The 13,497-nt window shown below is 44.6% G+C and overlaps 1 long non-coding RNA gene across 1 annotated transcript; it reads right to left on the reverse strand.

Moving 5' to 3' along the window:
- Positions 1-665: 665 nt before the first annotated feature.
- LOC142771977 (uncharacterized) lies at positions 666-3,907 on the reverse strand. The gene is made up of 3 exons (XR_012886220.1): positions 3,615-3,907; positions 2,556-2,634; positions 666-960 (listed from the first exon to the last, which is right to left on the reverse strand). It is a non-coding gene; the product is annotated as an uncharacterized LOC142771977 (long non-coding RNA).
- Positions 3,908-13,497: the final 9,590 nt, after the last annotated feature.

Here is a 13,497-nt window from a genome sequence, read left to right on the forward strand (position 1 = left end):
TTTTCGAAAAACACCCCGTGCAGGCATAAGATTGATAAAACGTCGATTCTCTTTCCACTGCCACCCATCTAACTTTTCGAAAATACACATGATACAGCCGTAACGTCATGGCAGCGACCATCATACTTAAGTACTGACCACTGCAGTTTGTCTAAGTAGGAGCAGGGTTACCATCTTCGGACTCACTTAAGCTACATTTTGGCTTACCACTTCAGCTTTTGATAATACACTCTAAGCCAAAACGGAGCAACAGGGGTATAGGGGTTGCTCCTTTCAGGGAGCAATTGCATTGCCACTCCCATTACTATCCTAAAAGGAGTAACTGCAGAGGGAGGAACCGTTGCTCTCCTTTCAGTTCCTCCTTCGGGGGATGAACAGTTACTCCCTCCAGTTCCTCCCTGCAGACCAACAGTTACTCCCACCAGTTGCTCCCTGCCGACCAACCAGTTACTCCCACCAGTTGCTCTTCTAAGAGCAACAGTTACTCTTTACCGTTCCTCCCACGTGTTCGCAGTTACTCTCTGAAAACCAACTGCACATGCTTCCAGTTACTCCTTGGGGAAATGAGTATTTATCTCGAGTATGCTTGTCACACGCTTAACACATGGCGAGAGCTCCTTGGAAGAGCACTGCTTGGGTGCTTCTAACACAAAAAGTGGACAATATTGAAAGGAAAATAAATGCTTTATTGTTCTTTTTATGAGGCAACGTGTGACCACACGTAAAAGTAGACTTCGCCACACCACAGCCAGCACTAAACAAACACCATAATACATCAAAGGTTTTCTGCGTCATCCATGGAAAAACAATCTTGAATTTCTAGCATAGGGCAGTCTGTGTCATCATTGGTGAGAGAAGGGCAACTTCTCCAATTCTGAAGAACTCAAGTTTCGCAGCTGGTGTTTCCATCAGGCTAGGGCAGCAGAACGTCACCGCAGGCATATGTGAAGCATCTCATTGCTGCAAGAAAAAAAAATAGAAGTGTGAGGTTAAACATGCCAGAATCAATTCATAACAATGAGTCACACACACTGCAGCAGCGCTTACATTCTAGGATGTCTGCTGCAAAACGAAATGTGAAAAAAAGAAAGGTTCGGCCAAGCGTTACTTGGCAAGCCATATAAATGCTGATGTGGTAGACGCTCTTCACATGATGTCTCAGACAGCAATATTCTGGAAGAAAATGTGCAGCACCTCAACAAGGCATATTTGTAGCAGTTAAAGATACCCTTAGGTTCAGTTAACTTGTTTCCTATACACAGCTGAGTGACATTTCTATGAGCCCATTCACCAATGGGCATTCTAAATGAGGTCATGTGTGTGGGAAATAACACGTACTGTCCGCTCATGTTAAAATACTTATTTAGCTCGTGCACATAGTTGCTCTCGATTCTACTGTTCTATCATACGCTGCTGCGTCTTGAATTGTGCAATACCTGTAGGCACAAGCCAAGCATGCAAAGCCTGCTTGAAAGCAACCATTTGCAGAGGCTACATGATAATCTTCAGTATATTTCTTTGTACCTGACGCAAACGGCTAGACAAAACTATAGACAAATAAATGTAGGCCGTGCTACCTTCAAAAAATGCTTTAAATTTAGAAAACTAGGGTGCATTTGTTCACTCGGTTGACGAGTCACAGCCACGAGATATGTAAACGATGCAATATATCTTGAGGCATGCACAGATATTCTGATTCTTTGTTTGACAGTGTCACAGATAGCTTGCCAATACATATATATTTGAGAGCAACAAGATGTGAAGCTTTTATTAGTTCAACGTCTTGTTGGTTCACAGCCAAACAGGTTACTGCTTGTTAGACAAATTGGAGTAAGCACACCATGGTTTCCAAAAAAAAAAAAGCATTATTAGAAGTTAGCTCCCGGTGTGAATGTCTGCCTATTTATTTTGTACTGCCTTCTACATGTGCCACAAAGACATTTGTTGAGGATGTGCTACCAGTCAAGCCAAGATCGCATACTTGGTCAATGTGATGGAAATACAAACATTAGAAACACTGCCACCTCTAGTAAGAGCATAACACTTCAGTATCTTGGACTAGCAAAGAGGTGCACAAGAAAGTTAAGCCCACTCTTGCGGAACTTTGAACGCGAATATTTCAGAGTGGGGAAGGTCAACATGCTGTGGCACTTTTAAACCCACGAAACATCTGCAGAAAACAGGGTAAAGGCAAGTCAAGAAACGCTGTTATGAAGGCCTGCGCATGGACAGCTTTGTGAATCTAGGCCCAAGTGTTATGCTTTGTGCAAGCCAAAATCCATGTAAATAGGGAAAGCATACTTTTAGGAGTACCAGCGTAAACAAATCTTGGCAGTTGGCTTTTTAGTACAAACAGCAATCCCTGCAATGAAAACATAAACATTTTATCTTAACGGTAACAGTGTTAGCCCACACACGGGCCAGCGGAGCCATGTCGAATTGTCAGTGCCAGTGTAACCATGTGGCATAATGAACTATTCTCTGGCCAACACATGCACAGTTTGCCCCTAAAAAGCGATGCTTTCATATACGTAGTACAAATAGTCTGCACTTACCAAAATTCACTTGCTTTCTGTACTTTAGCATCGTTGGGAGCATCTTTATCTGCAGTATAACCAAATTTGTGTCATATCCCTGAAAAAAAAAGTAAAAGACATGGATCAAATATTGTTTCATTTGGTAGCAGTGAAGACAGGTTAAGAACAGCCAAGTGGGAATCAGCCTAATTATGTGCATGCGGCAAATTCCAAACGGCGTTATTGAGGTTGTCGAAATTTTCGTCGATTGGTATTAACGTCGATATGTGACTTCAACGACATGCCAAGTTTTCACAGCGCATAAAGATCTCATGATGCAGAATAATGACAGCGCTAACGAGAACATACAGCATTTATGATTGTCTTTTACAATATTCAGTTTCGCTAAGGTTTTGCATCACTAAAGAAATCTGAAAGATTTGGGTCATTCCTCCTCCAATTGTTCTGTCAATATGTAAACTGCTCGCTTGATGGTGCGCTTATAAAATAGTACGTTCAGCGCAGAGGTGAAGCAAGTGACGCAGTGATGTGGGCAGATTTTTTTTTTTTTTTTTTAGGCGTGCGGGGAGGGGGGGGGGGGGGGGGTCCGCTTATCTGAATAGGCCGGGCAAGCGAATATGGTCGTCAATTTGGGCTCCCTACGCCCGGCCTGAAAAAATTCTGTGCGCAACCGCCTGGCTATGCCAGTGAAGTGATGCGACAATGATTTGTTCACTTACTGATTTACATACACTTTACATCTCTAAAAAATGCGGCCCAAGGTCCCAACACTCAGCCGTTAACATTACATAAAGCCAATGGTAGAAAAGTGCCAGTATGAATGCAGCTACAACCCCGCCCCAATGTTTTTTCAAGCGAGGTAGTGTTGCGGAAATGAACTTTTAACTGCAAAAGTACACTGGCACTGCAGTGGTGACAGGGGAAGCAAGAGGGTATGCAGGCGGTAATAGAGGTAATTTAGTCCGATACGGCTAGCAATGCATACGGTGAATAAGAGCAAATCATTTCTCTTTCAATAGCGCAACCACTCAACAATGTATTGTAAGAGCATTAACTGTTGTTGGAAATGCCACTCACCTGCACGCTGATGCATGCACAGTCCTTTGTCCGACGAGCGAACAGGCTTGTAGATAGCTGAAGACGTGTTTACGATGTGTTTGTTCGACCCAGCAGCAAAATCCACAACTACTTCGCGCTCCATAAAGATAAATATACACTAACCTTCATCACGAATAAGTAGAAACGCAAATCTGCGACACACACACACGATCAAAACATAGCTCACAAGCGCGCACGTCCATGTGCTCGCCAACCACAGACCATATGAAAATGAGTTAGTAGTGCGAACGCGAACCTAGTTGCGCCGAAAAAAAAAAAAAAACGTCGAGCAGTGGCAGCACAGGCGTCAGCGCAATAATTTCAGTGTGTTCTCCTAATACATTTATATACAAAAACTGAGGTACACTAAAACTCATAAATAAATATAAAAAGTTGAGTGTAATTTTTATTTAGTGCTAGTCAACATAAACACTGAATAAAAATTACTTTGTAATTTACATCGTTTGCTACGCTAGCGCCACACTTGTCGTGCGGGCGCAGATGGCGCAGATTTGTCATTCTGCCTTCAAACTACACGGTGAAGCGTGCTACTAAGTGTATGGCTGATGAGAAGCGCGTCTGGGTCCGCTTTTTTTTTTTTCCTTCTCCGATATATCTGGGGGGGGGGGGGGGGCGGCTTCTTATGCACGTGTTTTGGTGCTTGATCGACTTTGACGCCCTTACTTCGCGAACGAACGGCGTGTCTAGGCTTTTTTTATCGTTGTTTTGTACGTGTTTCGGCGTTCGGTCCGCTTTGACGTGCCAACTCTCCATTCTGCTGCTGCGTGTGTTAGGTATTTGCCGTACTGTATTCTCAGGCCTTCTGTGTTCAGCCAGCGCTGCTATCTTATTATCTACGGATGCTAAAATAAATCACTGTTTTGGTTTGGTGAAGTTTGGCACACAGAACAAACAACAATCTGGCCCATGAATATCAATGTGGGCGGCATGCATATTTGTGTGCGGTGTCCTGCCGGGGAGTAACCGTTGCGTGACGAGAGCATTTACAGCGGTTCCTCCTTCCGTTGCTCCCTTACAAACTTAAGATGAATACAGTTGCTCCCCCATTCTCGAACAAATCGGCCATCTTGTTCCGCTTGGTCTTTTCGGAGAGTAACAGTCGGTCTGAAGGAGTAAAAACAGCCGTTGCTCCCATTTTGGCCATTTTTGGCTTAGAGTGTACTCTTGTTTTTCTTGCCATCCTAACTCAAATGTAAAAAAAACTGGGTGCATAAAGTACATGCAACTGTTCAACAATCATGTTTGTGTGTTTACCTTTTTCCATATATTTAGAGTCACTTCGTAACGTTTCGCTAAAAATATTCAGCACTAAAATCTGAAGCCCCCATACTTCGTAATAGTACTGCCATCTGCTCTCTCCCTTCTCGCCTCTTCTTCGGTGCGTACTTTTTTTTCTTTCGCTTGCGACAGTGACGCCCCTGTAAGGCGCCACGAGCTTGCAGTTTGCTTTCGAGCGGGTGGCGCGCCGCCGCTGCTGCTTAGTTACAGCCGCTCCTGTACAACCGTGGCCGTGTGCCATTCTTCGTATACGGCGTTAAGTAATGATCCTTTCGCGTTGATTTTCTTAGCAATACTGGGTGCGCTTACCATCAATATTACGGCAGAAGAGCTTCTGCAAGTTATACACGAGTTGTAGCAAATTGCACGTTGTTTAAACTTCTTTTCGCATCATGGTGTTCTCTTGTATATCTGGCGCTAATATTCATGGCTGGGTTTATTGAGAACAGGTTGAAATTAAATTAAGTAAACTTGGTACGCTAATTATTGAACCGGCAAGATATAATTAACTCTAAGCTGTGCTGTTTTAAGCCATGCCGTTTGGGAAGAAATAGTTCCCGTGTGTACAAACTATCTCGATATTTTATAACTGCAGCAACGTTAACAATTTCCACTAAAGTGCTCTCTCAGAACTTCTTGACGTTTCACATGCTACTTCTCCTCTACCTTTTCAATGCCTAGTGCACTCAGTACGCCGTTCTGAGATGTTTGTCCTCTGCGGCGCAGTTTGCTACCATTGTCTCGAGCTTTTACCTGCCTTCATAGTTGTTCATATAATTTAGGTGATAAATGTCGTTCTTGCACATGGAAACGATTTCGATTCGCTGGATGGCCAAGATGGTGCTCTGATGTACAGGTCAAAAAACGCAGTCGCGTCATTGCCGATGAAATTATCGCTCGTTTATTTCTAGCGATGAATTACCTGAGCTCAACGCACAGTATCGCGTCAAAGCAATGAGAAAATAAGAGAAACACAGCAAGACAATGCGTAATGTCCACAACAGTAACGCCACACACACCCCTTCCACTTGTGTTTAGTTGTCCGGAGTGTATCATACCTTGACGGAGCTCATGAGGGGGGGACATTCTCATGGATCTCCTCCACCCAGACCACGCACGCGAAGGGCCCGAGCCTTTCGCGCCTGCTCTCGAAGGGCTGCACGCTCGGCGCTGCGCAAAGAGCAAGAAGATAGTACTGTTAGGGACACTGCTCTGATATGCTGAGCCTTCGGGTTTGCATGTCAATGATGCTATAAGATCCCAAAGCAGTCGGGGACTTCGCAGTTTTTGTCCACATGCTGTTTAATGTGAAAACCAGTGACTACCAAGTTTCAGTCAAGACTTAAGTGTCACAATATTTTGGGCCACGTGACCATCTTTTTCTCTCTGAAAACCCTTTCAGCGAGAATGTGCATAAAAGCGCGCACAATATAAAAGCTTACATATTTCGATGGAAATGAGGTTTTACTAAAAAAACAGCAGGTGGAAAAGATCGTGTTCAATAACCTTGAAAAGTGTTACTTGTCAACACCGTCGGCATTCCGTCACAAACCTGTATAAAAACGTACGCCTCAAATCACGGTAATGCAAAACACGCTTGAATCAGTACAAAAGGCGCTCCAAAAGTTCGCCATTACCTTTTCAGGCAAAGAGATACCACTTGCTCGCTGGACGCCCCGACTGCTCAGCACCAATGTCAGTGTTCGAAGACAAAAGTAATGCCAGGAGCTTCACAACGAAATCTTAGACGAATTCCTACCACAAAGTCGCAGCAGGGAATAACGCTACACTGGCAAGCTGCCTCACGTTATATCGAAAGTATGCGAGAGACAACGCACTGGCCGTACCGCCGGACACATACGAATGTTGCGACATTGTTTATCAGGTACGATATCAGTTTCTCTTCTTAAGTTTCTCTTCTTAAGTTTCTCTTCTTAAGATTCATGAAGTTCGGCTCATTGAATTTTTGCTGCTGCTGTACACAGTGTCATAATCCGTTTCTGCTTCTTTGCCTTCTGCTTAAGTGTCCGAGTGCCACACTTATAGTTTTGAAATATATTTCATGTCTTTTTTGAAACTTTAGATGGCATTCTGACATGGCAGGTTTGACTCTAAATGCAGCATGGTTTGAGCCGTAAAATGCAGTTTTATGTTGAGCGCTCCTCTGTCGACAGGATTTCTTCGTCCTCGTGTTCCGCAGCAAACGTTAACAAAAGCCAATGTTGATTATTGTGAATGAGTTATTGAGTGCACAGTGCAGAGACTGAAAGCTACATAAGATTATGGTGCATCAAGAAATTTCTCGATACGCTCCAGTTATAATGCAATCAGCGCGTCGAAGATACAAGAAGAGGAACAAAATAAACGGCGTAATAAGGCTAAGAAGACGTTAACGACAGAGCTTGGCCTGTGTTCCACTTCCTGCGTCGTTGCCGATAAGTTCTCAATTTGCACTCCGGCAAAGCATGTCAGCTGACGTGCAGCCCGGTCAACCCAGAGAGAGCGCACTGCATTCTGTGAGAATCCCAGATGTGCAAAGAGCTTTTGACGACATCCGTCAGCATATATAGTCACTGGCAAAGCTTGCCTCCTCGTGTAAGCGAAACCTTCGGAAATGAAACTTGAAGAGCGGCAGTTCAGTATCTGAAGAAAAAATATGCTGCTGACATTGAGTCTAAGTGCGAGCACAATACAATATGGTTCTGGGGCAGAAATTAGCGGAAGATAAATAATTCCTCTGTTTTTTTAGCAAGCCTCCTCCCCTAGCTAACGTCGTTAATGCAAAGGTCCACAAGCAGCAATAACACAGTGAATCAAACGAATATTGCTTTTCTCAAGAGTTAGTTAACTGGAAGTGTAAATGAATGGAAAAAGAGGAGACAAGATAGCGAGTGGCACTGGAGACACACCTGAGCAGAAAGTATCGCTTTTAGAAACTTCACAATAAAACCTTACCTTACTCCACTCTGTCCAAACGATGCAGAACTTGTTGACATCGAAGAACGTTCTGTGCTGCCTGGTTCTGGGCTTTTGCGTTCTGAGTGTACCGTAGGGGATGAACTGCTGGTCGACAACTCGTGCTGTATTGAGGTGGAATGGTTTTCTTTGTTCGCATTCATGAAGGGTGCACCGGCAGTGGGTGGTTGAGTGACAAGTATACTCGAAAGTCCTCGACTCTCTGGCCCCAAAGAAATTTTGGTCCTGTCTGCATTTGCGTCGTTGGTTTCTGTGTGCAACACCCGTGACAAAGAATCGGCAGACGACTGCTTCTGTGCTGAGACGGAACTGTTCTTTTTGCTTACATCTTCTAAGGGTGCACGGGCAGTAGGTGGGCGAACGACAAGACCACTCGGAAGTCCTTGGCCCTTTGGCACTGAAGAAAACCTGGTCCTGTCTGCTTCTGAGTCCTTGGTTTCTGTGCCCTTCCCCACTGATGAATAATCGGCAGACAACTGCTTCTGTGTTGAGACGGAACTGTTCTCTTTGCTTACATCTTTGAAGGGTGCACGGGCAGTACGTGGTCGAACGACAAGACCACTCGGAAGTCCTTGGCTCTTTGGCACCACTGAAAGCATGGGCACGCCTGCTTTTGGGCTCTTGGTTTCCTCATGCACCGTCAGTGATGAAGAACTGGAAGACGACTCGTGTTGCGCTGAGCCGGTAATGTTTTCTTTGTTCGCATCATTGGAACGTGCACGGGAAGTAGATGGTCGAGCGACACGACCACTCGTAAGTCCTTGGCTCTTTGGCACCAAAGAAAACTTGGTGATGCCTGTTTCTACGTCCTTGGTTTCTGTGTGCACCGTCAGTGACAAAGAATCGGCAGAAGACTGCTTCTGTGTTGAGATTGAACTGTTGTCTTTGTTTACATCTTCGGAGGGTGCATAGGCAGCGGTTTGCCGAGCGACAAGACCATTTGGAAGTCCTTGGCTCTTTGGCACCAAAGAAAACTTGGTGCTTTTTGCTTCTGGGTCCTTGGTATCTGTGTGCATTGCTAGGAATGAAGAATCGACAGACGACTGCTTCTGTGCTGTGACGGAACTGTTCTCATTGTTGACATCTTTGGAGGGTGCATGAGAACTGGGATGTCGAACGTTAAGACCATTCGGAAGTTCTTGGCTTGATGGTTCCAAGAGGGGGTTCGTGGTGGACGCTGTGCTCGAAGCCGCACGCAAAGCTGGCAAACACGTTGGCTTGGGATTTGGTATTGAATCTTCTTGGCACCCTGGAAGCGTTAGCAAGGCATAAAACTATTAAAGAAGGTCTCAAAATCTTTAGAGCAATAAATAAAGGAACATGACGGTCTTGTATCCTAAAGACACCATGCTTCCTGAGACACAAAGGATTCAGTTGCACAAACACAACTTACAAGATCGATGAAAAGTCGACGTCACATTTACTACCAGTATAGCTGAGAAAATTTTCTTCTCTTTGATATATAGTGCATACATTTCACTAAAGATAATGAAACACAAGAAAGTTCCTCGAGAAAGAAAACGAACCTAAATATTCAAAAGTCACGAACGGCCCTACCACCGTTTGTCACAAAAATTAAACATGCCTTTTAATCATACAGCAACATGCTTTGGTAGATTTTTTGCACAAAGTCAGTGTGCACTCATATTCCTCATGCGCGTCTGCAATGCTAGAAAGAAAAGGCCCACACGACGCTACATCAATCGGCAAGGTCACACAGCCTGAAGATTCATTTAAATGTGAGAAAAATCATGCAGATTTCATTCACACGTCGAATTCTTCGAGGAAACTCGTCGGAGTGTTTAGAGCTGTGTTCTAAATTTGCATATCATATTTTGCTAAATTGCATTGTGAGGTTCAACAGAAACATGTCAAGAGGTTGTTGGTCACCAAGGCTACAAGTTGGGATGGGATGGTTAATGATAACAAACGGCTGCGACTATTGCGTGAAGTGCTTTCCTGGTATTCTTCAATAGCGCTGCTACACGATGCTGACCATATTACCGCTCAAACAGAATCTTCGTAAAGTTAACTTGAATTTTAAATTCTGCCCCCCAAGAAGATCAATGCGATGAACGTCTGCTGGGGCCAATAATCCTAAGGTTAAATTCGACGATGCTTCCGAGAAGTCTTAGCTAAACTTCTACATTCCATCAAACGAGCATTTCTTGCGGGTTCACCTTGAGGTTCGGGTGCCCTGTGGAGAATTCCCTCGTTCGCACAGCATCATACTGTGGTCAGCAAATCTCAGGTACAAGAAATACTACATCTTTCATGATTTAGCTCCATTTATATATTCGTTTGCAGAATGCTGGATTCATTAAAAAGTACAATAGGACAGCAAGCTGCTGCCCCTCTTCTAGCCCTGTCCCCTTTTGCAGGCAAGTTTTGAAAAGTGGCAAGCTACACCCACCTGTGGCGGGGTCATTTTGCACGGAAGATGTGTTGCTACTACCATTGGCGGGTTCGCTAACAGAAGGTGGGGTCGGATTCGGCGGGGCTGCCTTGGTACCCGCGATGCCATACACGTGGTCGTGGTAGTTCGAGAAGATCCACAGCGCCTTGTCGACTTCACCCAGCGTTTCCTTGAGGCGTCGGGATACATCGTCTTTCCGGTCTGGGGCCACCTGCAAGCACAAACCGAAATAAGGGGTTATGCCATACAAATTTGAGGCTATAGCAAGCCCCTTGTAGATTTACTTGCGATGAAAGAGCCCCCATACAAAATGTCGGACACGGCAAACGCTAAGAATAAGTTTTTTTCTTCCCTTTCAAAGTGTAATTGAGTGCTCATTCTTGATGGATGGATATGTGGGGTTTAATGTTCCAAAACCATTTTGTGATTATGAGAGACACTGTAGTGGAGAGCTCCGCAAATTTTGACCACCTAGAGTTCTTTAACGTGCACCCAAATCTGATCACACAGGCCTATAGCATTTTCAACTCCATCGGAACGGCAGCCGCCGCAGCCGGGATTCGATCCCGCGACCAGCACGTCGGCAGCCGAGTACCTTATTCACTACACCTCTGCCACGCGGTGTGCTCATTCTTCCGATCAAGACTCATCGCTAGGACGCCCGACACTGATGTAGTTCAATAAAAATGGCAGCGAAAGGTGTACTGACGCCATACCAAATATGTAGTGACGTAAGTGACCTCCGGAGCTCAGTCACGAACATACTGGCAAAGTACCACCGGTGATCGCTAGCGGTAGCAACTGCCGTCGTGTTGTGTTTCGCTCATACTTCTGTGGAACGTGTGTGCAAGAGCAGACTCTACTCAGCATGGCGTGCGTCACATGTTCGTGTGATGACTTCAGCAAGTAACCTAAACTACTTCGTACATGGCTAACTCGTTGCCTAGAAAACGAAACTAAAGTTGCCCATTTTAGGTAAACCAATAATAAATTATATAGCTACAACACTTATTTTGTATTCGTGTTCCATCTTTCTGCCAACTGCTTACATGAGTATCATTGGTAGCTTTTGAAGGAAGACGTCTCAGGGTGGTCGCATACCGGCCCCCAAGCACAATATACTACAGAAATTACGAGTAGAAGCCACTAAAACATCGCTCATACAACTGCTGCTGCGCCAAACATGTGCAACAAATGCTACCACACCTGTGGGAAATAGAACAAAAAAAGATGTGTCACTGTGAACAGCAATGTTAAAAAGACTGCCATACCCTGTTGTTTATCAGCCTTGTAAATATTTTATGCGCCTAACAAGTGAAAAAACGTAGTCATAAGCTAACCGGCCTTCGGCACGGTAGTCTTGGCTTAGCTTGTCCGAAGAGCCCTCATCATATCCAGCCTAAGCTTTTCCTTATAGCACTTTTTCTTTTGTTTTTTTAATATAAACTTCTATACACGTTATTTTTTTCCCTAGTGATATTTTTCAAACTATACGTTTTGATTCAGCTAGTTTTCTTGATAATGAATTATCAAAAACTGGTTGCAGACTCTTTTATTATGTCTTCCCATGAGGGACAAAATGCAAGCTACCATTTTCTTGTGATGTCACACGCAACGTCCCCCTTCAACTCGAAAGCTTTACTGATGCTCACTTTGTCAAGCTTTGAGGAGTTCAGCCAGCCCAACACATCGTGAAACGGTACTGCCATGTTATTTTCATGATTCTATCATATGTGTACTGTGTTTTACTAATGTGGCGTAGATTTGTGACATCGCTGCATTTTTTGGTTTCAACAGACTTTCCCCGTTATTTAGTATTATTGATTTTATTATTTTTTGTGACAATGCAGCAGCTGAAGCTAAACCTTCTCAGTGCGCACAACGAGAAGTCATGCATCTTCAGAATTTGATTCCCAACTTTCATGAACCCAGGACTTCTAGGACCTACCGATTGCTAGGAAGACTGTCTCCAAAATAAAATTATGCTAGTGCACTCTTGGAAAACTTACTGGGTCTCCTCGCACAGTCACCGGTAATTCGTACAGTGGTACCGACCACAACCATGTTTGGTCGTTCTATACGTACCCTACCTTGACGGGGGCCTTGAAGAGGGGATGTCTCCCCGAATCTCCTTCATCGCGGCCCGCACCTTCCATATTCGGCTGTTGAAAGGCACCATACTCCTCGCTGAGCAAATAGGAAGAATATAACACTGTTGGAGATGCTGTTCCGAAACACTCAGCCTTACTGTGCCTGTCAGCGGCGCTATCAGATCACAAAGCAGCGGCGGCCACCGCGTTATTATTAGGAAAAGAAGCTCAACTTGAAAACCAGTGGCTACCAAGTGTCAAGAAGCAGCCAAGTGCCATATTACTTTGGGTCACGTCACATATACACCACTTGTTTCTCCCCAAGAACTCTTTCGGAGGGAGCAGACAGAAGACAACGCACGCATTACAGAAGCTTACATTGACGACCAGGTCATCGGAGTTTACAAAAATATCAGGTATGCAAAGAATGTGTTCTGTAACCTTCAAAAGAGTTCCTTTGCAACACCATCGGCATCACGACGCAGATATAGAGATGGGTTGTATAGATTATGTTGATTGAAAACCCGTGCAAAGCGTGACGGAAGCGGCAATAGTAGTGTGCCGTCACCGCTTTCCGCAATGAGCAACCATATCTGTCGCTAGGCGCCCTAATTTCCAAGCACGAAAATCAGCCTTAGAATCAAAAAGGCGTACGATTAGCTTTACAACTGTCAGCGTAGGCGGTATCCTCAAACCAGCTGATCTGAGTCAACAATGAAAAACCGCTAACATAGAAATCCGTTAACATAGAAATTTTCATCGACGAACTCTGAAGACCACACCAAGCACCGTCTGCCGGACACATGAACACGGTGCCATGTCGTGGTTCAAGTATGTACGAGTGACAGGTGAGTGATTGAGTGAGGGAGTGAGACAGGGAGTGAATAAGCATGTATGCGTGCATGTGCGAAAATTGGCAGGAACATTCGTTAGGATTTTTCCATTGGGCTTTTGAAGAAAAAGGCCGTGACTGGCGTCATTCCAGAGCACGGACGGAAGGATGGTCGGAAGCCGCGATTGTGAGCCATTACGTGCTTTCAGCCTAAAGCCAGACTCAATCGTTTCCGGAAACACGTCACTA

Source organism: Rhipicephalus microplus, chromosome 9 (assembly GCF_043290135.1).
Source record: "Rhipicephalus microplus isolate Deutch F79 chromosome 9, USDA_Rmic, whole genome shotgun sequence".
NCBI classification, from domain to species: Eukaryota; Metazoa; Arthropoda; class Arachnida; order Ixodida; family Ixodidae; genus Rhipicephalus; species Rhipicephalus microplus.